Here is a 4367-nt window from a genome sequence, read left to right as displayed (position 1 = left end):
TTTCTCGAATTAAGTTTATGAATATTCACTTCATTTTCTGATATTCAGCAGGTGGCACTGTTTTCTGTCTTCTTTCCTCTTTCGCTGTTTCAATATTTCTTCAAACAAAAACATTTAGGCTCAAAGATAAAAGAATGAGAATGACATATATGTATAGTAAATAAAGAATAAAATAAGTGGAATAATATTTGTACAGTAACAATACTTCTGTAGTTTATTCACACATGTCAATTGTTGTTTTCTGAACCCAAACACAGATTATTTTTTTTAAAAAAGTGTTTTTTTGGATCACCTTCCACTACCATACAGTAGTAACCAGTAAACCCTTCAAGCTTTAAATTATCCTTAAAAGTATTAAATTAACTCCACAAGACTTAACACTATATACTGTACACTAGTGAACATTTGAAGTGGATCAAAACCTTGAAGTTGTCTTAAAAGCAATAACCAATACCCAATATCCGTTCTTGTCTTAGGACAACTTTAAACCTTATGGGTTGTTGAGGCCATTTTTGGTCCTTTTTTTGTGTGTCTTAATTTGGCCAAAAATTTATTAGATTAATATTTTTTGCCAAATATTTTTTCATAAATCTGTTAATCACCCTTAGTAATGATCAAAACTATTAAATGCTTACATTTGCCAAGTTCATAAGTGTTGTCACTAATTCGATGACAAAAAAACACACAAAATTACAGATTTTTCAATATAAAAAGTGATTGTGGACTGGATTTTTTTTACCTTTTTCACAGTCTTGGGTTTGTCAAAGATGGGTAAAACACTGATGGCTTTGATGCATTTTTATTTTTTGTGCAGCATCAGTTTTTTTTGCTCCCTAATTGACCTTTCGCCGGCCCCTCCCCCAAAACGGCCATTGTCCAATCACACATCACAGCAACCGTTACTATGCGAGCACGTCCGACAAACATTCACGCCCGCAGCGCTTGTGAGCGGTGCATACAATGGATAAAACAGTATGGACTGCCCCATACAATGGATAAAACAGTGTGGACTGCCCCATCCAGTTAAATGTGTCGAACATTTACGAAGCATAAATACGTCTGCACAAAGGTAAGGCTTACAGCTAACTAGTTACAGTGTGGTCTAAATCTTAGTGATGGGAGAAACGAAGCCTTTCGAAGCTTCGAATCAATTGAACCAATTGCTTCGAAAATTGATTCAGTTTTTCGAAGCAGTTCGAAACCCACACACGCTGGCGACCCCTGCTGGTCAAAATAGTGTATAAGCAGATGTGTCAAAACATTTTACACTTTTTTTTTACAAAACAATAGCAAGATTTTTATTAAAATATGTTAAAAAAATTATTTAACTTAATTCAGACATAGTTAAAAGTGTATTATGTGTTTTTAGTTTTATTTAGGGCAAACAAATGAATAAAACTAACTACCATTTTAATTATGCATATTTTTGTCATTAAATCTGTCTATAAACAAAAAGTAGACAACATGGCAGTGTTATTAGTCAGAAGGATGGATGTTTTATGAACTTTCATAATAAAACTGACCCGAGTTCACCTAAACTTGTTAGACACTGGTCATGTGATCAACTCCCCCTAGTGGTGAACCATCGGTTTTTCGAAACGTTTCGAAACAGTTATGACGTAATGAAGCCTCGTTTGCTAAAATCACGTGACTTGGGCCAGTTTGAAACAAGCTCCGAACCACTGATTCGAAACAAAAGATTCGTAAATGTTTCGAAGCCTCATGAAGCAGTGCTTCGAAAACGTCCATCACTACTAAATCTACTAACTAGAAGCAAGAACACAAATTGGACCAAAGTTATGATTACCATCAATATAATTGCCAGAATGTTAACCTACTCTCTAAGATAATTTAATGAGTTATTTTGCCAACATTAGTTAACATGTTAGCTAACGCTAGCTACGTTACATTAGCTGCTGTTGTGTTAGGACTTTCAGCTCCCAAACTTTATTTTTCGTCAGTTTATGACAAAGTCGAACATAACGCCCTAACAATCAACTTTAAATAATTTGTTTTTATCTTTCATGTAGCATTTTATGAACGGAAAACCTACCCCTTATTTTACCCCTTACAATCCCGTAAATGCTCTGCAATTTTATTATATTATACATTTTATTTATTATATTATCTGTCCTGCAACTTTTAAGCCAAAGCAGTTTCCTATTTGTGAATTCTGGTTATCACCAAAGGAAATAAAACATTATGATTCTCAAAACGGCTATCCTCTAAACAACAGAAATGTTAGTAAGCTTTGAATGGCTTTGAAACACATGTAGGTTTAGCTAGCTAACATACCCTTGTATTTGCAATAGACATTAATAGACCGTACCATATGAAAGAGAACTTACCCGGCAGTGCAAGAGCATGACTGGTCCACAAGGCTGTGCTGGTTGCATTTGAGTTACCGGTCATGTGGTTTCTAATTTTTTTTCTTGAGACCGGTAAGCATTAGCCTCGCCGTGTCTCCTTCATTGCGTATTTTTATATTTTTAATATATCCCTCCACTGCATACTGTAACCCCTTTTGCCTCGATCTGGAGGAAATCGCGGAGGTATTGCTCCAAAAAAGGTCACTGACACGCACGGGTATATCGCTTTCCGTCATGGCAATCTGTCGCGCTGGTCATTTGTTTGTCGGAAGTAGCAACAGTAACTAAGGGGGGCGGGGCTCGGCGAAAGGCTAATTAGTTGTTTGTGGCTTTTTTGGCCCATCTTAATTTCTGGCTTACATTGAGTTACTGTATATGGAGTATAACAGCATAATTTGTGTGTGTGTGCGTGCATGTTCTCTCTCTCTCTCTCTCTCTCTCTCTCTCTCTCTCTCTCTCTCTCTCTCTCTCTCTCTCTCTCTCTCTCTCTAAAAATGCATCAAAGCAAAGGTTTTACCAATCTTTGGCATGCCCAAGATTGTGAAAAAGGTTAAAAAAAATCCAGTCCACCATCACTTTTTATGTTGAAAATCTGTCAATTTGTGTGTGTTTCCCCCAAATAAGTGACACCACTTATGAACTTGGCAATAAAGAGTACAAATCATGGACATTTTGTACACATTTGGTAGTTTTGATCATTACTGAGGTTGATAAATAATCTGATGAAGTTTTACAGCCGTTTAATTTAGTGGCCTTTTGTACACGAATAACCTGAAAGGGAAGTGAATTTAACCCGCAAGGCTTAATGAACGTTTTTGATCCACTTCAAATGTTGACTATATTTTAAATACCCTCAAGACAATACTCTACTTTCTTGTTGTGGACATCAATGTTGCTTTAGTCCTACATTATTAAAACATAAACATTTTAAAAGTGCTTTAAGACACAGAGAGGGTGCAAGGAAAGAGATGCAACACTTAAAAAAGGTCTGCATTTGGGTTCTGAAGAACGAGGACATTATTAGGTCTTTGCAAGGAAAGTTTTGCCGGTATGAAACTAGTTAAAGATCAGTAGCGAAGTCAGATAAGCATGTTGATTTTTTGGAATACTAAAAGCACCTGTGACGTCTAAACTTTAGATAATGCAGTGTTACTTAACTGGGTTTGCTTATTTTATCTTTCATTTGTGATACTGCAAGTTAAAACATTGATATCAGTTCTTCACGAGTTGTTAATAACGTGTAATTCTGCTCTTCACACATTTAGGCTGTGGTTTTTATTGGGAACCTAGGTAAAAATAAAGTATACCAGCAAGTATACGTTCGTGGTACATTTTTATGCTAAATGATTACAAACTAACAATATACTAATTTTTACAGTCGTGCCCAATAATATTGGCACCCGTGGTAAATATGACCAAATAAGGCTGTGAAAAATAATCTGCTTTGTTAATCCTTTTGATCTTTTATTTAAAAAAATCACAAAAATGTATCCTTTCATTGGAAAATGCACTAGCCTGTTTTCATAAAGCATATTCACCAATTTGTGAAGCTCAATTTTCTTTTGCTGCACATCAGAAATATATTCTTTGTTTTTTTTCTCAATGTGATGGATGATTAAGGGAATTTGGGCTTTGTTTCCCCTCCTCTTTATATTTCTGTGAAACAGGAATGTTAAATCAACACTGCTGGTGTATATAAGGGGACCACCAGGTCTGGTGTTACTCATGTAATCACCATCAGTGTACATTTAACACTGGTGATTTTGCTGTGCAGTAAGAATTTCTAGGGGTGCCAATAACTGTGTCCAAGTATTTGAGAAAAACATTCATTTCATGATATTTCCCCCCATTTAAAATTCTTATTATCCAATGAAAGGATACGTTTTTGTGATTTTTTTTATATAAAAGATCAAAAGGATTAACAATGCAGATGAATTTTCCTAGCCTTATTTGATCATATTTACCAAGGGTGCCAATATTCTTGTACAGGACTACAAG

This window comes from Paramisgurnus dabryanus, chromosome 5 (assembly GCF_030506205.2).
Source record: "Paramisgurnus dabryanus chromosome 5, PD_genome_1.1, whole genome shotgun sequence".
NCBI classification, from domain to species: domain Eukaryota; kingdom Metazoa; phylum Chordata; class Actinopteri; order Cypriniformes; family Cobitidae; genus Paramisgurnus; species Paramisgurnus dabryanus.
The sequence above is the reverse complement of the archived record's forward strand: the minus strand, read 5'-3'. Positions refer to the sequence as shown.